Below are 24,893 nucleotides of genomic sequence, written 5' to 3'. Positions count from 1 at the left end.
CCTAATCGGTATACAATCTGGACCTGAAGACTTGCCCGTATCAAGCGATTTGAGTTGCTTCGCAACCCCTAAGGTATTTACTTCTAAGAAACTCATGCTAGCAGCTGTTCGTGTGCGGCTCTTACCAAATAATTTGAAGCACAAGGCGCAGGGGAACATGTGTGAAACGAGTGGTTGCGTATTAACGTCGTCTATTCATTAGTATCAATATGTAACAAAGCTCTGCCGTATTTTCTTAGTTCAGATTGAACACATATCAAGTGAATGCAACCAAAATCAGTCAGTTCTTTTCCCAAATCTCCGAAACCTTTAGCTCAAAGTGACAACGAGGATACGGAAAAATATTGCATACCTAATCATTCATGTTGAAGTTTCATTTGGTACAGATGTAGAGCATATGTCTAGAATTGCTGCAAGAGAGAAATGCCGTTCCATTCTGGCTTATTTCGGCGGTAAAATTAACTTTTAATATACTATTATTACGTCAGGCGACACATGTCACATGATCAATTTCCTCCCAGATCCTCCGCAGGAGAAAATGTGTAATTGCTTGACGCTGATTTTCTTGGAATTTATCTACAATTTCTCCGTAGCACATTAGATTGCTCTGCTATTAAATCCCAAAAATGTGTACAAATTCGGAAGTGCGTAAAATTTTGGCTAAATCAATATACTATCATGAGTGATAACAGCAAATCCCACGTTCAGGTGCATGGTGGCGCCGTTTTCTGTGTATTTTCCACTACAAATTTTTGACTTCCACCGTCACCTAAAGTTTAACGCAGCTTTCAACTTAATTTGGCAGCTGATCAGTAACATTTTCCTCCGACATTGTCCGCTGAATGCAGTATCAATTTCCTACATCGTACCAGATCCGGACAGTATTCGTGATGTATGGCTATGAACGTATTTTATGGACATGTTATACACCTAAGTGTACAGTTTCTGAATGAGGAATGAGACATTGATTTTGGATGTCACCGTAAGCTGGTGACATTTTATTATGTTAGTGAAACTGAATTAGTCAACCTTCTTGGCACAAAAAATAGATTCACCCACTTCACCTATTTATGGTTCTTGTATTTCGGACCAATTTATCCCAGTTTCTTATCTGACAGCTGGATTATTCTAGCTTGCCGTAGTGGTCCATGTGAACGTGACAAGTGAAATAAATTAATTAAGATTATTTCGAATAAATGAGGTAGAGCATGGGATGCGAGATAGATGAGGAACGAAAGTATGGAAGTTTCTGAAGCTAAAGAACTACAAAAATGTATCTGAAGTCGTTAAGGCGATTTACCCACTGAATACATTGGAGCTATAGCCTTGACACAGGTGGGTGGGCATATGAAGGTGTAATATGGAACTATAACAGGGATGTAATCGATGAGCCCTTGAACTGAGACTGATTTAAAGAAGCTACGAAAGCCAATGTTGGGTGCCATAACTAGCTGTGAACGTTTAAGCTGCACAATAAAATCCTGATGCAAAATAACTAGCTTCGTATTCCCTTCGCATCCGTGATTGTATCGACAGTTCATGCGCACCATTCAGACGGAGAAAAAATGCGGATGACGACTGTTCCAGTGGATGGGTGGTCTGACAAGTGGGTCTTTGATTTTGGTCAAGTTTCTGAAAGACGTTCTTCATTGAAAATTAAGTGACGTGTATAGACTTTTTGCTAGACACGCCCTTGTTTTTGAAAAATCGAGGCCACAGTTTACGGAAAATCCTACTTTCAATGCTGTACATATAAAGATGTCAAACTCTATTATAATACAGCGTCCAAAGCCAGTAGTGTTCCAGTTAACGATTGTGTGTTCCCATAGAGTAGCCTTTGAACCCATCATTCTACTTGCCTAGCAGAGCGGGTAGGCGGCCGAGGCATTTGACTAACCAGCTTCTAGTGTGAGCTCGATTCTTAGGGGTGGGTTCTTTCATTCGATAGTTTTTCGTTGTATCTGATAGTACTCTAATAAAGCGGGTACATTTATTTTCTTAAGTAATTGGAGGTTCCTTTCAAAAAGTTTTCCTATTATCAGATGCATCGACTAAACTATCGAATGAGAATAGCCACGACGAAGAGTAGCATACAAACCAGCAGTTTGGTAGTTCTATTCTTTTACAAGTGTCACCGACCTCGCTCTGTTGGAGACATAAGACTCGTATCCACGCTACAGCATGAAAAGAAAACGCTAATAAATGAGATTATTAACTCTGGACGCCATATTTTAATACGTTAATGTTTCTAGAACACATTTCACTTCCGTAGACAACTTTAACCTCAATTTTTTTCAATAACTTTGTAGTGTGTAGGATTAAGTTGAAATACTCGTATTTTCAGTGTAGAACGTACTTTAAATCTTTACTGAAATCTTTGAGCCACGTGATACATCCTGCCTTTACTAGTCTGCGGCTGCCTGAAGTGAATTGCATTCTTGGTGGTGCCCCTGCAGCAAGGGTGTTCTGACTTCACGACACTCAGCTGGTTCTGCGTATGAATCTCGCCGGCCAACTCAAAATGACCTTTCGAGTTCTGATCAGTAAGAGTTTCAAAGAGGCCACCCCTAGACCATGGGGGCAGTACGTGTTTATAGAACTATTTGTCACAATTTGCAGACTGTCCAGCGATTGGCCAGAGAGACGAAGTCTGGCAGAACCAGCTAGTTTTCTCTACGTCAGAACACATTTGCTGCAGGGGCATAATCGATAACACACTTCATGCCGCCGCAAAGAGGATACCCTGTGTTCACACACAGCCTCTGCTTACATTTTGAATGAAATTCGTCAGCTTTGGCGCCCAAAGACTCTTAGCATAAATTTACAATGGGCACCTCAAAGATGGCGGAGGTTCTGGCAACGTTTCAGGGCATCCCCTTGCCCTTCGAGTGGCAAACAGGAATGATGAACAGTGTGAGGATGCAGAAGACAATGAAAACCATAGCATTGAAGACGAATGGAATGGAATATTCCAGAATTTGAAACACGAACATCTGCTAGCATGAGTTTCTTAGAAGTAGATACCTTAGGGGTTGCGAAGCAACTCAAATCGCTTGATACGGGCAAGTCTTCAAGTCCAGATTGTATACCGATTAGGTTCCTTTCAGATTACGCTGATACTATAGCTCCCTACTTAGCACTCATACACAACCGCTCACTCACCGATAGATCTGTACCTACAGATTGGAAAATTGCGCAGGTCGCACCAGTGTTCAAGAAGGGTAGTAGGAGTAATCCATTTAACTACAGACCTATATCATTGACGTCAGTTTGCAGTAGGGTTTTGGAGCATATACTGTATTCAAACATTATGAATCACCTCGAAGGGAACGATCTATTGACACGTAATCAGCATGGCTTCAGAAAACATCGCTCTTGTGCAACGCAGCTAGCTCTTTATTCGCACGAAGTAATGGCCGCTATCGACAGGGGATCTCAAGTTGATTCCGTATTTCTAGATTTCCGGAAAGCCTTTGACACCGTTCCTCACAAGCGACTTCTAATCAAGCTGCGGGCCTATGGGGTATCGTCTCAGTTGTGCTACTGGATTCGTGATTTCCTGTCAGGAAGGTCGCAGTAATAGGCGGCAAATCGAGTAAAACTGAAGTGATATCAGGTGTTCCCCAGGGAAGCGTCCTGGGACCTCTGCTCTTCCTGATCTATATAAATGACCTGGGTGACAATCTGAGCAGTTCTCTTAGATTGTTCGCAGATGATGCTGTAATTTACCGTCTAGTAAAGTCATCCGAAGACCAGTATCAGTTGCAAAGCGATTTAGAAAAGATTGCTGTATGGTGTGTCAGGTGGCAGTTGACGCTAAATAACGAAAAGTCTGAGATGATCCACATGAGTTCCAAAAGAAATCCGTTGGAATTCGATTACTCGATAAATAGTACAATTCTCAAAGCTGTCAATTCAACTAAGTACCTGGGTGTTAAAATTAGGAACAACTACAGTTGGAAGGACCACATAGATTATATTGTCGGGAAGGAGAGCCAAAGGTTGTGTTTCATTGGCAGGACACTTAGAAGATGCAACAAGTCCACTTAAGAGACAGCTTACACTACACTCGTTCGTCCTCTGTTAGAATATTGCTGCGCGGTGTGGGATCCTTACTAGGTGGGATTGACGGAGGACATCGAAAGGGTGCAAAAAAGGGCAGCTCGTTTTGTATTATCACGTTATAGGGGAGAGAGTGTGGCACATATGATACACGAGTTGGGATGGAAGTCATTACAGCATAGACGTTTTTCGTCGCGGCGAGACCTTTTTACGAAATTTCAGTCACCAACTTTCTCTTCCGAATGCGAAAATGTTTTGTTGAGCCCAGCCTACATAGGTAGGAATTATCATCAAAATAAAATAAGAGAAATCAGAGCTCGAACAGAAAGGTTTAGGTGTTCGTTTTTCCCGCGCGCTGTTCGGGAGTGGAATAGTAGAGAGAGAGTATGATTGTGGTTCGATGAAGCCTCTGCCATGCACTTAAATGTGAATTGCAGAGTAGTCATGTAGATGTAGAAGACATGGTGCGTATCCAGAGGACATGTGGCTCCTAATTGAAATGTATCGTGATTTCTCCACTGACAAACGATTCCCTATTAGCCACTTTTCCGATCTCCAGGAGGGAAGTGAATTATTGGAAGTGAAATGACCACGAGAAAAATCATTAATGAAGGTAGATTGGTTGATTGAAGTCACCATCCCCTTCTTCAAAGAGACGTATGTTTGTCAGGGACAGGCTACCGCACGAAACCCAGAGGAAGAAATTCCTAGATCTAGCGAATGTCAGCGACGTTGAGGTAAGGAAAGAAAAGGAGAAAGGAAGACAATGGAAGAGCAGCAGGCAAGGTTTCCCACCTAGAGAGCAGCTAGAAGCCGCTGAAAATGAAGCGAAATGTGGAAAATACATACCCAGTTCCCACCACTTAACAGAGGTACTCCACTCAGACGCTGTCTTGTGAAGGCTAGCGACACGGAATGCCAAGAGAATCACAGGAACAAGAAATGAAGTCTAACAGACTGCACGAGAGGGGCAAAGAAGAGTCGAAGAGCAGGTAGAGTGAGTAATGGGGTGTACCACCAAGCCCAAGCAGCTGCCGGGAGCCGTGTCTTGGCAGGGAGATAAACCCTTCAGTGGGCGAATAAAATAAAGCAGCCCTCCCTTGACGAATGGTGAAAGCCCACTTCACAAATGAAAACGTGGAACTTAGCTAGCCCCTAATACAAAATATCAGAGATTTATAGTGTGCCACAGGGTGGCTAGTTTGTGAAAGTCCACTATCAAACAGTGACTACAATGGCAGTGGGGTTGGTCCTCACTACAGAGGGGAACCATTGATCAGCCAAGTATGGCCAATGAAGAGCCGGCAAGGGATGGCAGAGTGTCTGCGAGGAGGTTTACAGATTCTTAGTCTCCTTTACCACCTGTAGTTTGTTGGGTGTAGTCACAGTCAGTCGTTCTGTATTCCAAACACAAGGAACTTGACAGTGTAATATCGATCGGAGTTCTATTCCTGGAATATCGATCTGAAGAGTGCATTTACAAGGAGTCACTTCAGTGAGGCTATCATCGAGTCCATTCCCCAGGATTCCAACAAACGCCACTAAGCATTCTGACTGCTCAAGTGTACACAGGAAAGCGGACAGCAATGACCAAGGGATGGTGAGGGTAGCACTGGTCTAATGCTTGTAAACTACCCATGGTTCACTACAGTCACGAAGGCTGGCGAAGATGAGTAATCCTCGTCATCTGTGACTCAGTCCAGTCCCAAGAAGCTTCAAGTTTCCGTCACATTCTGAAGGTGGTCGGCGAGGCAGAGTTCTCGCTGTGGGTGACTGTACAACGTCGACGTAAGTGCATGACGTGGGTCTCGGCTACTGAAAATCTAAAGCCACGGTAGAAGGCCAACGTATGTGACTTTCGTATGGCGCCTTGCAGTCTTTCAGTGACAACACTGGAAGATCGATAGTAAAAGCTGAAGAAGTCGGCGTACGAGGGGGTTATACTCAAAACCCCACAGCTGCTGATGGACCACTGACTGCTACTAGAAAGAGTGGTAGTACAGAGCCCAGAAGAGCCCCATTATATGCTGTACAGTGCAACGGACATTGTGGATGACAATCGATAGCGAACCCCAGAGACCCCACTCGTGTAAGGTAGGAAGGATGTGGTGTCAAACTTTCTGCAGGTCGAAGAAGACAGCTTTAAGATGTTTACGATGGGCAAAAGCTGGTCAGACTGCAAACCCCAGATAGACCGGTTCATCAGTAATTTAACAGCCTTCGATAAAACTAGCCTGTGATGGAGCCAGAAGATCCCGAAATTGAAGGAGCTAACATTGCCACCTGCTCACAATGTGTTGTAGCAATTTACAAAGAAAATAGGTGAGACTTAATGGATGATAACTGTCCACGTCTAGAGGCTGCTTACTTAGTTTGCGTAGAGGGACAATAATGAATTCAAGCCATTGCGCTGGGAAATCGCCCACGCTCTAGATGTGGTTAAAGGTGGTGTCAGAATTCACTGGTGCTTTTTCAATTTGTTGTGGATGTGGTCCAGCCCTGGGGCTGTATCAGAGCAGTGGGATGGGACACTGACGAATTCTCACTCACTGTATGGAAATGATTCCAGGTGGCGAATCAATGAAGATTAACATTCTACTAGTCTAAGCATGGAATGTCAGGTTCGAACGTAGTAGAAAGCTAGAACATTTGAAAAAGGTACATTGAGAGGCTCCATTTAATGAGTGTCGAAGTGAAATGGAAAGAAGGATTTCTTGTATATCGAAGAGTAATGTCAATGGCAGCAAAAAATGGTGTAACAGAAGGAGCCCTCATGAATAGGAATGTAGAAGAGATGGTGAGCTACTGTGAACAGTTTTAATCAGATTCAACAGCAGACCTTTGACTACAATGAGTTCATTTATACATGTCGATGTGACTCACAGCTAGACGCAAGGGTACATCTGTATATGAAGAGAGATGAAGATCTGTATCATGGAGATTGGGAAGCACTTGAAAGGGAAGGCCACACGAGAATATGGGCTAGGGAATAGAAATGAGGAGAAAAACCGAGTTCCGCAATAAATTTCAGATGGTAATAGCGGATACTATGTTCTAGAATCTCAAATCTTTGAAGGAGAAGGTATATTTTAAAGCCGCTGAGACACACATGATTTTATCGTACCATGGTCAGACAATTCAGCATCAGCTACCCAGACACAGATATCGACACAATTATGGTAAGTAGGTAGATTTGAGAAAATCGTCCTCAAGAATCAGTGTGGAAGGAACTGAGATACTGAAGTCCTAAGGAATGACATGTTTATAGTTCGCCAAGGACGTAACCACTTCAGTTAGGAATGTCTGAATAGGCTGTTCAGTTGACAACGTGAACCAGGATCAATCATAGATGTTGGACAGACACAGGCAGACAGAAGGTAACTTTGAAGAAACCTTCGATAACACAAGGAATTCTTCGATGGAATGACGAAATGTGCTGAACACTTCAGGGAAAGACAGGAATACAGTAATATAAATCACTTAGTAATGAAATCAACAGGAAGTGCAGGGCAGCCACGTTGAAATGGCTACAAGAAAACTCAAGGCTTCTAAGAAGTGATGAGTGAAGGACTTAGTATACACAGGAAAGCCAAAACAACTTTTGGAGTAACAGTGGAATCCCATTGTTGAATGCAAAGAAATGGCTGACATATGGGAACACAACACTGAAGGATTCAGTGAGGCACAGTACTTACGTTAAAAGAAGAAACTTGAGTCGATAAAAATACAGCACATTGCAGATAGATCGTTCCAGCGTGTTCCTGCAATCATTGGAGGAACTGGAGACTAAAAAACTATTCAAATTCATGTTTACGCCGTCGGCACAAGGACCGTGAATCCGAACGTTGAGCGTGCTGAGTTTCTGACGTCATAGCGTGGAATAGCACGTTCGGGAGTCTTTCCGAACGTGCAGAGCAATATCTGGCATGTCAGATATTCTGAGCGTGCGTCTGAGCGTTGGCCAATGAGATGTCACAACGCCACCTGCGTCACACGCACGCCGTCTCCCTTCAGTACAGAGTTGTGAGGAGCCATATTGGCATTCATTTCATTTCAAGCTTATATGTATATATGCCGTTTCTGAGCACAAGCAAATTGAGAATCACTGAAAAACCGTTAACTGTGTGATTCGTTACACTACTATAATGAGAAATATATTCGTGGCAAAAGAATTATTGTAGCTTGCATATTATGAGAGTAGGCTACTTGAAGGCAGCGACACACTGAAGATGCAGCCAAAACGCATTTGTTCTTGGTACAGTTTGTTATAATTATATTGCAATTAGTAACATATCTACGATTAAGGTATTCAGCAAGGGTTACCACATAGTGATTAGACGCAAGGGCTGTGTTGTTGGTTCAGCGTAACGCGTAGTGTCACTGAGTTGTACTGAGTTGTTTGTTGGGGCGAAGGTTCGCGTTTTCAAACTCTCAAATTTTTTTCCTAACATTCGCGTTTTATTAGGTTCTGATACTTTATTATTGTACGTATATACTATAATATTTGATGTTATGTAAATATAAGTTCAATTTTTTTAGTGGTGACTTTTTCTTCGATTCACTTAATCTACACCTTGTGCTACTTGTATTAAGCTTTGTAATTCACATGTTGCGTAGATTCTGCTGCTGGACGGGAACAGTGATCAAGTAATACTGACCTTGAGGTTTTACTAAAATGTAGTAATGATGAAATGTTTATCTTATGCGGAGAGGAATTCCAAATTTGAACCGCACTATTTGTAATGGCAATTTTATAAGCCTGTGTCATTGATTGGACATGGTATTTACCTTTTCGTGGACGATGGAGGAAATGTGCGTTTTAATGGAGCTAACGTGGGGGTTTTACGCGCGCCCGTTGACTAGTGTGATTTGCGAACTAAAAACATCCCTCAACCGCCGCTGGAGTGGGTTGCGATCGCGTATACCACGTAGGGGCCCGCGTACTGTATGCAGAAGTCGCATCGTTCCTGAGCGCTTTCCCGCCAAGCAAGGCTCAAGGTACAAAACACTCAAAGTATGTTTAAGAAAGTAAAAGGGTGGAAAAGGAATGTGGAACCACATCTAAAAATAAAATGAATGGAACAAACTGAATACGTGAAAACATACACCACAAGGAAAGATAGAAGAAGGTATTAAAAACAGAGCAGATGGTCTGGACTGGCTGATCACAATAATGAAGGATGAACCAGCCACTCTGCAACAATGTCCACTCCAGAAAGACAATGTGAAATGAACGTATGTAGGAAAATGCAACCACCAAGACAAAGAAATGCAAAGAAAGCAAAGGGATGGTGGTGGCCTCAGAAGGCTAAATGCCCACCCTTAGATGGAACGATGAAAACCCCAGTCACGAATAAAACATAAAACTACATCTGTTGTTCAGGCACTGTCGCCCGACACCAAACATAGGTTATGTGAAGGTTAAAAGTTAGCCACAGAGGGGCTAAGAGTGGGCAGTCGAGCAATATATTGACGGAAGCCGTATGTGAGCTGTAGTGATATTGAGGTGAATCCTAGCAATGGAGGATGTAACCATGTGGTAGCCACATTTGGCCAATGCAGACCCAGCAGATAAACACAGAGTCCCTGCAAGCAGCTTACATGGAGGTCTTCCACACATTCCTAGTCTCCTCTCCATACTAGAGCCTATGACAGCCTTGTGCATGGCTCCCTCTAAGTGTCGTTAAGCAACACCAGTACTGGACGAGCAATACGAAATGCAGAGGTCATCCACATACAGGAAAGGGGAGACAGATGGTCCTACAGCTACTGCTACGCCGTTAATGGCCACTAAAAATACAGGTGCACTCATTACAGAGCCCTGCAGAACGTCCTCCTCCTGAATACGTGGGGGAACAATGGGTGTCACCAAATAGGATACTAAGTATGGAGCGACCAGAAGTTTTTGATAATAGGGAGCGAGGCCCAAAGACACCACTCATACTATGTGGCAAGGATATGTCGCCAGGTCATGTATGCTTTACGTCAGTCAAAAAAGGCAACAAGGTGTTGCCGACTGGGAAAGTCTGTTCGGATGGCTGATCGAGTGACAAGATTAACAGTGGTGGAGTGACACTAGCGGAAGCGGCCCTGACAGGGAGCCAGTAGGCCACACGACTCTAGGACCCAAACCAACCGCCGTCACACTATACGTTTCGGCCGCTTACGAAGCTAGTTGGTGCGCCTGATGGGCCGATAGCTACGCACATCAGGCGGATTTTTACTGGGTTTTAGCACCGCAATGACGGTTCTCTCACAACATTTCCACGAAAATACGCCATTATACTGGATCTGGTTAAAGATGAGATATCGCTTGTAGTCAGACAAGAGATGTTTAATCCTCTTACTGGATCCGACCTGGCCCAGCAGCTCTTTCGGGGCAATTTTCACTCCATTAATGTTGGCGCCAGGGACACCTGTTTGGATCTGGTACCCAAAAACACCTCTGGTAGTCGTCCACACTTGGGAAGGTTGACACATACCTCTGCCAACACTCCTGTTTCCATCGTTTCCTAAGCAGGTGAACTCAGGCGCAGAACTACTTAAAGGATATTAGGTGCTCTTTGGAAGGGTGCCACTTAGGTCGCTGAAGAGGACGCCAACCCTCTAATTGCCTCAGCACCTTCCGGCGACCACCAAGGGACTGTCTTTCAACAGGGACACCCTAGAGAACGAGGGATCGCGTTTCCCGCCGTACAAATTATCGTTGCAGTAATCTGCTGAACCGCAACATCAATGGCACCATATGTGGGAGATTAAACAGTGGGAACAGGTGAATGATACCCAGTCTGTCTCGTTTAAAGCCATCTGGACTGGCGTCCACGGATATGACGCCAGAGTGGTGGTGGTGGTTAGTGTTTAACGTCCCGTCGACAACGAGATCATTAAAGACGGAGCGTAAGCTCGGGTTAGGGAATGACTGGGAAGGAAATCGGCCGTGCCCTTTCAAAGGAACCATCCCGGCATTTGCCTGAAACGATTCAGGGAAATCACGGAATACCTAAATCAGGATGGCCGTAGATGGGGCCAGAGTGGTGACAGGAAGAGGCGAAGTGGTCACTACCATGGGTCATGTGCCCGCCAGTGGATAGATGGGAGAAGTTTTGGGCTGTAAATCGATAAAATCAATGGCTGAGTATCATGAGCCACACTGAAATGTGTGGCGGCCCCATTATTTAAGAGGCAGAGTTGGGACAGTAAATTTGCCACTCCTCTGCCACGGTCAGTAAGCATGGTGCTACCCCACAACGTGTTATGGGTGTTAAAATCTCCCGAAAATAATCAAGGTTTAGCAAGCTGCTCGAACACTGCAACTCTTACATTCAGGAGTGCCATACCACTTGGAGGGAGATAAACGTTGCAGAGTTATTTCCTGCGTCGTCCGTATCCTGACAGCCTTAGCTCCAAGAGGAGTGCGAAGAGGCACAGGTTCACTACATACGAAGTTCAGAGCATAAACGAAAATTCCACCCAACACTATATGCAATATCCACCAGGTGTCCACATTACCTGGAACCAGGTGTAAAGCTTAACAGTTACAATAGCTCAGCCAGGTGGTGTAAAAAAACTGCTGAAGTCCCATTGGAGGAGGACATGATCTTGATACTGAGAAGGCATGAAACACTATGAGGCAACCTACTGCCACTAACATACTTACTGAACAGGCTACATCCATTGTCTGAGGGTCTAGCGATATCTAGGTCCTCATCAGACGTCAGAATCTTCACATCAGACGCAGAGCTTGTAGGCAGTGGCGGTGTGGATGCCACCGCTATTACCTTGGTCTTGGGGTCTTCTTTCTGGATTTGTCGCTGCTCCTTGGGTTTCCCCGGGTGGGAGGGCTTCACGGATTCCGTCTCCAGGACTGAGCCTTAAACCATCTGCTTTTGGGCACTTCAGCCACTGGCGAGAGTCTTTTTCTCAGTAGCAGAAACCTTGGGAGGGAGTGACGCAAGGCACCCCTTCCTAGCAAGAGGAGCCGATGAAGACTTACGCATCTCCAGTTGGGATTTGTGTCCCCGATGATTGGGGGAACAGTGCTCCTGAGGTAGGTGGTGTTTGATCAACAAGGAGGGAAGTGCCCCTCACCATCAAGGGGCAGGTGTAGTCGTCAGCTTCTTATAATGTCCAGACTGCTATGGGCTTTATTTTACGACATGGAGGTATGGGGACTTGACGGCTAAGACCGTACATGTAGATCCGGGCATGAGAGCAGGCAACCGAACAGAACGGCGACACACTAATTCCACATTCCTAGCAGCACTCGTCTGCTCTTCTTGACAATATCATAGCGCTTGAGCGTTTACTTTCTTCTGGGGCTCTTTCGCCTTAGAGTCATGGACTGGACCAGTCCTGTTTCCGCATTCGATGAGACAACGTTTACCTGTATTGCCTTTGGAACGTCGGAAAATAGTTTATCGCGGAAGGAAATGATGGAAATCCTGTTTCATGGTAGTGACGAAAATAATGGTATTATTTCAGACTTTCCTTCGCTTGGAGCTCCCAATGCGTTTTGACGTACTGATTGTCCTGCAACACCATTAGGAACGTTCAGGAGATTCTTCTTCCGGCAAGGGAAAGAAAGCTTAAAGCACAAATTCGTCACAAGGAATGCATGATTGGGCGAATAATCATCCTGTGAAGAAGCGTCACAATTTATTTAACAGATTTAACGGCGAGAAACATTTCGACGATCCAGTAAGTTATTTAGACTTTCGTAGTTTATGTCGTTTGACTGTTTCTGGCATTTGTCAGATAATTATTACATACCTTACCGACAAAATCACGACGGTACACAAGGTGTTAACATTATTGAAGCATATAGAGCCTGCAGATTTTTTATTGGTTCATGGCGTGTTCCCAGCATGTGTATGAATACTGGTCGATAGATTCTTTACTTGTAACACCAACAATTTAACACTGAGTGTCCAGGGACAAGTACAAATTGATTCTACATTTATTGCCCTTTGGTGTCAATCCGGTAACTTCAAGTGAAAATATGGCTCGTTGTAAAACACGTAAGAAAAAATCCGATGGACCAGTCCTTTTAAAAATTCAGAAATAGGTTGTCTGCTACTTTTCAAACGAAGATTACTATTTAAACAAAATATACTAAAGAAACGTATTAAAATTTTCATTCCTTGTGACGTAGGAAGTCTATACATCGTAGTTTACATTGTTTACACGTAAGTAGAATCCATAAATGCTAACGAGGGAAGAAAATTAGATTTATTGCATACTCTGAACGTCGTGCTGTTTATTTAGACAGTTGGTATTCGAGACCTAATAATTCCTAGGGCTCTATGACGTATGTACCACCACATTAGGAATAGAACGCAAAAAAATACCACCGTTGAAGTTCAAATCTGATGGATTATTAGGCAGCATCATATTTCTTTCTTTCAAGAAATATGGCATGGCCTAACAACCCAGAAGATTGTAACTTCAGTAACAACGGCCACGAAAACAGATTTACACATTCACCACAGTCGCCTGACAGAAGGGGAAATGCAATTGAAGTCCTCTGGATCGTTGTTGGTTCCTAGAGTGCCAAAGCAGTATGGCCGCTTGCAACCCTAAATGATCTCGATTTCGTTGGAACCGACATGAACGAACATAAAGTGTCAAAATCAATTGAAACCCACTTGCGTAGTGATCTATAGTAAGTGAATGGACTGAGTTGATAGGAAACATTAAGTTCTGTACAGCGCACCAGAAATACAAATTGGTACAAGAAGGTATTCTTCTACCTGAGTGACTACGTTCTGAATGAAAAAAAAAAAACAGTTTTCGAAATAAATAAACAAAACACACTACTGGCGAAATTCCACTATGAACTAATTTAGCAGTTACTGGATGAATTTCACGCCGAGACATGTAGAACATCCCATAGACACCAAAAAATTGCATTTTGACTGAAAAATGAAGGACACTAGCTAGGATTCTGCAGAGGCGCTGTGTGGCGTGTACTATTTCACGGCAACATGTGACAATATGTACAAGAAGTGATGTTGCTCTTCGCACGGCGTCATGTTCTGAAAAATATCACACAGTAAGGAAATAACAGGTTGTTTCATTAAATGTTTTCGTTTGAAGGGAGATATTAAATAAGAACAAGAAAGAATTTTAACTACCAGTGGCAGTCCAAATGCTGCGTCTATAATGAGAGGGAACCACAGAACTAAATTGGACTGAACGTGAAAAAGAAAACAGGGAGCAGAAAAGAGGTAGAATCTTTGTCGAATTTTTTATTATGTAAAATCGAATTTTTGCTTTTATTACAAACGAGCCAATAATCATATTACGAATTGAGTTACACGCACACTTTTCTCGTTTAATTCTGCATCGGACTACGACAATTTCGTTGTCAATAATTCCTTTTTTATGACTGGAGTAGGACCTGTTTAAGTTTTTGGCGTCTTCTCTAGGAAGTGTTCGCTTGAAGAATCTTGAGTTTTTGTCCAATGTTCGAGCTACTATACCGAGTTACAGGCAAATTTATTGATTGGATAAAGATCGCGTTACAGAACTTTTGAATACAAAAGTTTGTTAATTTTCTAAGGTACCTTTTCTTCAGCTCAGGATAAACGTGTAACGATGTGTGGGTTAGTTTAAAAGTTTTTTCATGATGAGAAACCTGCTACCACTGCGACAATGATTTTATAAGAGTGCTAACGAGGGGCGGTTCTACTCGCGCTGGAACATACGAATGTTTCGTGTTCCTGTCGTAGCCTGCAGCGTGACATCGGCTGACCGGGTACAGGTAACCACGGCCACGCTACTATGTACTACTGTCATTTCACAATGTCCTCATACATAGTCTCCTATTAAATGTTTATCTATGTTTAACACCATTTAATATCGCATGTAGCATTTGCTGAGTGAAGACCGTGGTCAGGTAAAATTTGAGTTACTTTTACTATTGAGGATTACGCCAATTTTTGGGTATATGTTCAAATGTTTTCAAATCTACATGCTTCGCTTCCTCCTGCGCTATACTGCAGTTGAGTACGGACGAAAAGAGGAAATTTTCCTTGAACTGAATATTTATAGAGGTTTATATAGAACTAAATACGATACACATGTTACTGCTGGATGGACGATACGCATTATCAGGGGTGTATGGAAGGAGCCTCAGCAAATGTTGTAAGGTGAACATCATCGGGTATATCCTGGAAACAGTTAACAGCGTATCGCTGGAGCACCGAGACGCCTCAGAGGAAGACTGTACAGTCTCAATTTCTCCTTTTGGAGACCAAACATTGTGACGAATCCATTAGATACTAAAGGGCAGTCAAGAGGAGAATTTTACTTTCAGAGGAGTGGTAGTAACATAGGGCCTGTCAGCAAAGCAAGAAACACAGGGGTTAAACGACGCAAGGCAAACATGAAGGGATTAAGACATTAGAACTCCCTAATGTTGGTGCTGCTCTCTTCTTAAGATTACAGAAATTATGGTAGCATTGAAATTTTAACAATGGAGTTACAGATCTGTACTATTACGTCAGTTGTCTACCGTCTACAAATTAATATTTTCATAACCAAAATACTAATATTGTACTGAGTAACTGACAATGTGTCAACTGGAGATACAACTATCCTGAACTCTTAACTATACAGGGTGAGTCACCTAACGTTACCGCTGGATATATTTCATAAACCACATCAAATACTGACGAACCGATTCCACAGACCAAACGTGAGGAGAGGGGCTAGTGTAATTGTTTACTACAAACCATACAAAAGTGCACGGAAGTACGTTTTTTTAACACAAACCTACGTTTTTTTAATGGAACCACGTTAGTTTAGTTAGCACATCTGAACATATAGACAAATACGTAATCAGTGCCATTTGTTGCATTGTAAAATATTAATTACATCTGGAGATATTGTAACCTAAAGTTGACGCTTGAGTACCACTCCTCCGCTGTTCGATCGTGTGTATCGGGGAGCACTGCAACATACATCGCGTTTCTACAAAATGATCTGCCAACGTTACTCGAAAATGTCCCACTGGAAACGCGTCGACGTATGTGGTATCAGCATCATGGTGCATCTGTACATTCCGCAATGAACACTAAGCTGACTCTTGACAGGATGTTGGACGGGCGTTTCATACGACGTGGAGGACGCATATTTTGGCCAGCCCGTTCTCCTGATCTTACACCTCTGGACATCTTTCTGTTGGGTACGTTAAAAGAGAATGTGTACCATGATGTGCCTACAACCCCAGAGGATATGAAACAACGTGTTGTGGCAGCCTGCGGCGACATTACACCAGATGCACTGGGGCTTGTACGACATTCATTACGCCAGAGATTGCAATTGTGTGCAGCAAATGATGGCCACCACATTGAACATCTATTGGCCTGACATGTCGGGACACACTCTATTCCACTCCGTAATTGAAAACGGAAACCACGTGTGTACGTGTACCTCACCCCTCATGGTAATGTACATGTGGGTCAGTGAAAGACCAATAAAAAGGTCTTTGGACGTAATGTGTTGTTCCAGTCTCTTCTGTACCTAAGGTCTATCACCGTTCGCCTTGGATCCCTACGTAATTCGGTTCTCTCCGATACACACGATCGAACAGCGGACGAGTGGTACTCAAGCGTCAACATTAGGTTACAATATCTCCGGATGTAACATTTTACAATGCAACAAACGGCACTGTTTAAGTATTTGTTTATATGGTCAGATGTGCTAACAAAACTAAAGGGGTTCCATTTAAAAAACCTAGGTTTGTGTTAAAAACGTACTTCCGTGCATTTTTGTATGGTTTGTATTAACCAATTACACTAGCCCCTCTACTCACGTCCGTTCTGTGGAATCTATTTGTCAGTATTTGATGTGGTTTACGAAATATATCCAGCGGTAACGTTAGGTGACTCACCCTGTATAGTTGTACAGAGGGAGCACCATATGTTAGCGGCAGAGAACTGGCACAATCGCGATAATTACTGATGAAACTGTGCAACCTTTACGAAGAGGAGAAAAGCCCACCCTCGACACTGCCCTGTATTTTACGCAGTTTCTGGAGTTGCCAGAGTAGAAATTGTAGCCTTCAAGTGCCTTTTCAACTTCATGAAAGCAAAATTTAAGGCTTTCAGTGAAGAACAGAGTAAGTTGAAAAAGAATCAAAGCCAGAAAACCTAGATAATTTGTCGAACTCGCCAAGAAAATATCAAAGATTTATTCCATGTGGATGGTGGCTCCAGTTTATATCTGACGTTGACTCAAATGCAGAAGACCAATTTAACGAGCATTCTCCCAAGCGCAACAAGTGAACTGGCAGAAGGACCCAAACATAGTTGAACTAAAGGAACTATAAGCTGAATTATTTGATCTGTACATGGAAGTCTGAGCTCGTGAAACCTGATGAATCTTAGCTGTGGTCCAGTAAGCCTGCTATGCACCACATTCATTACTCTGAATCGGATTACTGGCGAACTCAAGGCGAGAAGTCTCTAGGAACTCCTTGTTTGTCTAAGAACGCGGAGAGAGGAGTACGAAAACGAAGAGAATAAAGCAGCAGTCTTTCAAAACGTACTACGTGAACAAATGGAGCTGTTTGTTTCAAACCCTAATGAAAGTCAAATGTTTGGAAACATTTCAGATTCCCGAAGTGTAAAAACGAAGTAAGTACCACCATTGAAGCCTGGAAAAGCCGTCTGAGCCAAAATATTTAAGTCATATTTCCTTAATCTGCCATCTAAGGGCACAGAATGCCCATCCGTTCAACTTTGCGACCGCAACAGCTTAAGCACGCATACTTATTCGTGCAAGCGGAATTTCTTGAAACTGGAGGGCGTGGATGACTGCGCAGTCCTTCCCGGGTTTGGTATCGGTTCAGCTGAAGACAGGCAGCTGGGGCCCACATAGTGAATGCATTGAGGCTACGCTCGAGGGCGATTTACGTGCAATAATGTGATTCCAAAAGAAGCACCATGAAATTTATGTACTACATGGGAAGTCATATGCACTATTGCTTCTGAAGATTTGAATAAAAGCTGGAAATTTGACGCCCTGTGCGTCAAGTATCAGTTACGTGAAGTTGCCTATCATGTTACTAAAGAGATTTAGAGAATTTTTGAAGTAGGAAGAGAGAAGCGTACAAATTCTTTAGTGATTATGAAAATTGGACGAATATTCATGCAACGGTGATTTAATAGCACCGTTGTGTAGCCTGATACATGAATAGGAAATATCAGGTAGGAACTCCAGCTAACTACCAGAAACAAATCGACAACGCAAAAACTACAGTATTGAAATATACTCCGTTTTGGTGGATTCTACGGTCCATGACATTTACTAGTATAATGCGAAGATTTTCCTCTACATTTTGTAAGCAACTCTTTAAGAACACGTAACTCACTGAAAGATAATTAACCTTCGTAAACGATTAGTAACCTAAGCTTTTCTCAGTTTTAGGAATAATCACTGAATAGTTTTGTTTTGAAATGCGAATAACATCTTCAATTGAAATGAGTGGTTGCCAGTAACGAAATATTTCCAGCCTTATCACTGCAGTTTCCTTAGCAGAAATTTAAAATCTATGGCGTCCTCAAATTTGCGAACAAAACGTAGCAGGTACTGTTTCTCGCACCTATTTGGATACTGTCTTACCCATGGTTACCTTACAGCTTTCGTCTTCTGTCGCCATAGATCACACAAGTAACTCAGCACAAATTGCCAAGCAAAAGAGTGGATGCACAACGGACTGCTTTAACAACGAGCCTACATGACGAGAACATGCGTACATGCATGCATGCATGCATACATATGTGCGTTCTTTATACTGCTGGTGGGGCCTTGCTAACCTGCTGCCCGTTGAAGGGAAGTGTACGTGACATCCCGTCCAGCTAGTCTAGTAACAGCAAATGTACTAACTAGTACTGTCTCTACTTGCTGCTGAAATGTGTACATTTGTCCGACCAAACATAGTAAAGCGAATGACGACCATTAACAGCTACTAAATTAAGTTAAAAAATGGCCCTGTTAAAGCTATTTTGTCAGCTTCTTGTACCGCACCGATATAAGTGACTATGGGGATTAGTTAATTGAATACCATATTGAAAGGCTTATTACGTTGTGAACATGGCGAATAAATGACTGTCAAATTGCGAATGGGAAGTTCATTATCACGAAAACACTACATAAACAAAAACTGACTACTAGGTCATGAATGGACTACTAGGTTTGGACATGTACAAAATACTAAGAATTCAAGAAAAGAAACCACTGTCAAGAAGTCTAACATAGAAAGGATTGGCTACTAATCAATTAGCAAGAACCAAACAGTTTCACCAGCACAGCAGTCTGACATTGTTTTTATATTAAAACATCAGCTCTGGCTAGCTACTAACAGCGTTGCGACTACGTCCATTAGGCGTACTCGGTAGAAGTGGTTTCACAGCACCAAATAAGTAGGGCTCATATTTCTTAACGTATGCCATTTAGAGACCTTTTTGCTTAGAATGACCGTTTCTGCTATATCCCTCAATGTTGAACGCTTCTCCTGGGACACAGTGTATAATGTACAATCGACAGTTTATAGTAATCTATTGCCTATGCAGTCATTTTGTGTTGAATTTCTACTAGTGCAGCTTAGATGTTTATTGGCTATCTGTAGCTTTGAATTAACGTGGCTGTGTACTCGCGAATTTTAAGGCCCTTAGACATGCAATAAGTTATCGACCGACCGACTGGTCAGTTTCCTGGAAGCCTACACATTTCGACCGACTGTACGCAGTTATTATAGCACCGCTCTGTTGTGATTTATCGTAAGTTAATTGCGTTTATATTGAACCAGATACTGCTTGTCTTTACATAAAAAGATTTTTTTTCTTTTGGATGTAACAATGCTAAAATGGCAAGGGAAAGCTGAGGGCTAAAGCAAGGAAAGAAATTCCCCTAGTTCTGTTAACCAGCTGGGAGCCAGTGGTTTCCATAATTATATAATAACGGATGAATCATGCATTTCGGAGCTGTTTAACATCAAACCAGTCTTAACGAAAAACTCAGAGGTTTTCCGCTTCAATATAGGTTCTAGCCACTGGCAGAAATAAATGTTACTTCTAATTGAGTGCTATTGTGTCCCACAATTATTAACTACAATGATTTCTGAACCTGAAACATTGTTGACTGAAGATGCTCATCATGGTAAATGAAAAGAAATGAAACAGATGTTCGTGTATACGCTATTTAGCCAAATAGCTTAAACGGGAAAAGTATGTTAAACTACACAGACATTACCGTTATAACTGCATCGACTCTTGTTAGAACTGGGTCACAATAGACGAACAATTTAGTGTCAAGTGACTCTGGGTAATTATTGTGAACTGAGTTATTCAAGTAAAAGTCAAATGAAGTAATTTAGAGGGCTTTGAGTTTAAGAAAGGAAGGCTACATATGGTGGCGCAGATCTAATACAACAAAAATCACTTAGCAGCCGTTAGAGCTTTAAAAACTACACCACACTTTGCTTTTCAAAGCAGAGAGTATAAATGTAAGATTAACAACACATTGAAGCGATTTTATTAAGTATCGGGATTAAAACCAGAAATACATAAACTGACAGTCCATTTGCAACAGGAAACAAAGGATTTGTTAAAAAATGAAAATTTCCGTCATTTATTGCATGTATATTGCTGTATTCCTCTAACAACGTTTCCCATAAAAAAATATGTCAAAATCTAAAGCCTAACTTGTCGACCGGTGTGTACGACAGCGCTACACACAAATTGTAGGGTTGGGTGGTGCGGATTTCTTTCGGGTGGTCCTACCTGCTCGGCATACCACGAATTATCAGTATGAGCACTACATTAGATGAGATGGAAGTGCATGAAACGCAACCAGTGCGACCGTTTTACGGAAGAAAAATAAATTGTTCCAAACTTTTATAAAAAAATTTAGTTTGCAACTCGTCTGTTAAAGCTTGTAATTTGCTGCATTATATTTTTATGACTTGTGACGCCAGTCAGACTAACAATTTTTCTTTTTATTTAGATGAAATCATAGTAGCAACAAGATTTTATTCATGACTGTTCCTATTGACAAATAAGCTGAAGTAGTATACGTCAGTTAAGCTGAAACAAACCCTGATACACAAGTTACCATTAAATATTTGGTGAAAATTTGCTTTTAGTCGTCTAATGCGAAGAGATATTCACAGAATTCAGAATAATTTCATTTCCTTGGAAGTTTTCTGGGTGATATTTACAGAAATATGGAAACAATTCCATGAGTTTCCTGTCTCTCCAGTAAATGGAGAGACTGAGGGGGAATGTTCTTGTCACCAAGCCTTTCGTGTATATAGGGCACTTACAGTAATAAGCCATGATATGAGGAATGGTTTTCACCGGGAAGGGAAACACTATGGCACTCGCATTACATCTGAAAGAAAAAAATCGGTAAGACGTACGCTTCTCGAACTCAAATTCGAACCTAGAACTCGCGCAACGCTACAAATCAGTTCCACCACAACCTCCAGTTAGGAAAGTACCCACGATGACGTCAGTTATCAAACCTTATACGCATTATGACCTTCACTACACTCCAATAGATGTACGTAGATCTAGCAAATAAAAACTAGTACCTCCATGAATGTATCTTACAAATACGAGAACGACATTCAAGGAGTGTACGAACGAAACTGTCTCACAGGCCATGTACGCAACATATACGATTTGAAAACTTTTTCCACTATGTCTACTACTTTCCTCCACCAGTCGATACTTAAAACGTGCTATTTTCCTTAAACAGTGACAATAATAAAGAGAATAATTTATATTCTTTTCTATTTTCACTTTCAAATGCGGAACCTTATTTTCGTGCTGAACATTTTATGTACCTTCAGTTTGTATGAAGACATAATTGGAACATTTCATTAGTCATGTCTGATCTACACTACTTCAGCGAATTAGCAGACCAGTGAAACATTTTAAGGGTCTCTAGTGTGAAGGGCAGTAAAATCTGAACTGTTTAGGGCTTGTTAGACGAAGTATACGAAGATCACATTAAATTCATTAACACTGAAGTAACGTCAGAGCATGCTGGTCCATTCTAAAGCCGAGTCCAACTAACGGAACACGTATGTGTTGCTGACATCTTACTGCGCTAATATAAATTATAGTGGTCCTAAAGAATGTGCTTATCCTCAGTTGTGTAATTAGACTGACCACTGTTTACTAATGCACCAAATGCTAATTACTAATTGATCCATATGTACCTGTAGGAAAAACTATATTAAACAGTTCTGTATTTTACGTCCATCACTATCCATTTATTGAAACATACCTCGACGTCAAACATGCCCTTCTGGGTTAGGACACTTCAATTTAGATCAGCCCTCAGGTCTGCTGTTTTGAGATTAAGATTATTTGCAATGAATGTCACGTTTAATAATTCAAAGCTAGAGACACGAAAGTTAGTTGTGCCTGAATGTAACATTTTGCGTTTAACTTCAGGTCTAAAGTTTTCGACACGTCAATGCACTATTTTGTATATATTTATGCCTATTTTACCCTAGCAAACGGCAACTATCACTCGCAGCAGACTTTCCCCAATATACGCTCAAAGGTACGGAAGTAGATGTTCCGTCGCGACATCAGCGGCAGCTACGTACGACCTCAATTTACATCACTGATCAGTATTAAGATCTGTTAACATATAAAATTGCGTTAGTCCTAATTCATCTTATGTTTCGTTTAGCTCGTTTCACAAACAAGCATGTAGTTTTTCGGTACGCACTAAATTTGAATTTAAGTTTGTTTAGGACATAGTATTGGTTAGAGTTACGTAGCATCACTCACCCTCCGCCCTCACCGTTTTTGTAGTTCATATCTAACATAGCCACACAACATGAACCAAAATAACTGTTAGAAATTAACGTAATACAGCTCGATCCCAAAAAGTCAGCCTACATGAAATACTTTTATGCTGAATACGGCACTAACGTAATATACCGGGTTGCGCTACAGATCTGTTACAGATTTTATCCGTATTCACATTCATTGTATTCGCCAATAATGAAAGTCGTTTTTTCTTCCAACCTAACCGACACCACATGCTGCTCTACCACAACCAAGATTTTCGATATTGGGTGAAGATTGGCAGAAGGAGCGGGCAACGAAAAAATGTATTATCTTAATAAAGTAAGGTTCCACTCTACGCGCGAATTTCCAACCATGACAAATTTCTGTATTTCAAGTTTACTTCCCATTTAAATTAGGAATTAACGGTGAAAGTATATGGAAATTCTCCGATCTCCGAAATTTCGCATATTATACTTTAATATTTGCGTTGCGCTTTACTGTTATCGAATGGCGATTTCAACTTCGTAGGCAAGTCAACACTTCGCACACAAAGGTCGATGGATCTTACCAGTTATGCGGCTGAAATTTCTGGGCACTGAGGAACTCTTAGTAACATTCAAATCAGCTTTCAGTTAATTTTTGCATCTCTTCAGTACCATAAAGAACTAACGGTCTCACGATACAGTGAGTACGTGCAAAGATCAGATGGAAAGTCCTACTGACGGAACAGGGTTTATCATAGTATCACCATGACACTTCCACGAAACAAGCGAATGGACCTCGGAAATATGAGAAACATTTTGTTAATCTGTCAGATCCTAGCTTCTGCAAGCTACTAGTCAAAATCTAAAATTATTTCGCAAACTGTCACCTTCAGTTCGGAGTCTCAAAGCAGACCGAGGCAACGGCCAAAGTAAGAGTCGGCGTAGTGTAGATGTATACTCGAGGAACCCCCGCAGTGGAATGCGCCACTTACATCCGTCCCAGTTATCTGATTTACCTGCCACCTATCGGCCGTCGTACAGACTACGACAAAGCGGATGCCACACGTGATCTTAGTAACTGTACCTGTGTATTTAGTTCATGCCATAATTGTTTTTCTGACGACCTCTTACCTTCCATGGTCTCTTCAATTGTGAAATGACAATAGTTTGTGAATGCAGATGGAACATTATCAACTGTTCTACTGCATACTTCTCGCTCGGCGGAAAATCTGCAGACTTCTACTCCCCTTTTCTGTGCCTTTTTCAAAAATTTTAACATAATTGATATGAATACCAATCCCAACGATTGTGAGGAGTTCAGTCTCCAAAGCAGACCAAAATAAACTCTGCTTCTTTTTCCATATCCGTTAGCCATCACTCCTAGTGGATCCTGTACTGTCTCACCGATATGGAACTCCCGCACCGCTAACTAGATTCTAATTATTGTATTGTTTCCCCTTCGATCCCAGTATGCTGCCAGGACTTTACATATCCCACCGTACCTATACCTACACACACCATATCCTTTCGCAACACAACTTCAACTCACTACTCCTTCGAGACAATGACATCTGTCCTGCCTCGTTCACACTTATCCAACTCCACATCAGGGCACCTCTCTCCTTATCACTCTCCATCAATCCCTATTGTTTTCTTCTTGATACTACTGCTCTGCCCACACACAAAACAACTCCTAAGCTTCTGTCTTCCCACTGAGAGTCCCAGCGCCTACTTTCATCTCCATATTTTTTTACCTAATGGACCCTTATATTTCGCTGCTCACACCCCTCAAGTGACTAGAACACATTCCCTTTCCCGCAGATCCTTTTCTCCCAGTGCAGATCCTTCAGCTTTTGAGTAAAGTGTTGTTCCTTAGAAGAATGTCGCTTTTTCTCCGTTCTGTCTTCCTGAGATTTTAATACAATAAGTCCTAACGTTTTAATGAAAACGCCAACAAAATTATTTTTCTTTTCGTCTCTGTTACTTTTTTTTAAGTTCTTGGCTGAAGAGTGGAATTTCGTACCACCTA

General features: G+C 42.0%; 1 protein-coding gene across 1 annotated transcript in view; it reads right to left on the bottom strand.

The window, feature by feature from the left end:
* The window catches only part of LOC126327401 (uncharacterized), a 31,074-nt gene extending 7,128 nt beyond the window's left edge, over window positions 1-23,946 (bottom strand). The window contains exon 1 of the mRNA XM_049995884.1: window positions 23,752-23,946. The gene's annotated coding sequence lies outside the window, so the exon portion shown is untranslated. The remainder of the gene's footprint in view (window positions 1-23,751) is intronic.
* Window positions 23,947-24,893: the final 947 nt, after the last annotated feature.

Source organism: Schistocerca gregaria, chromosome 2 (genome assembly GCF_023897955.1).
Source record: "Schistocerca gregaria isolate iqSchGreg1 chromosome 2, iqSchGreg1.2, whole genome shotgun sequence".
NCBI classification, from domain to species: domain Eukaryota; kingdom Metazoa; phylum Arthropoda; class Insecta; order Orthoptera; family Acrididae; genus Schistocerca; species Schistocerca gregaria.
Note: the sequence above shows the minus strand (reverse complement) of the source record. Positions and strands in the feature narration are given on the sequence as shown.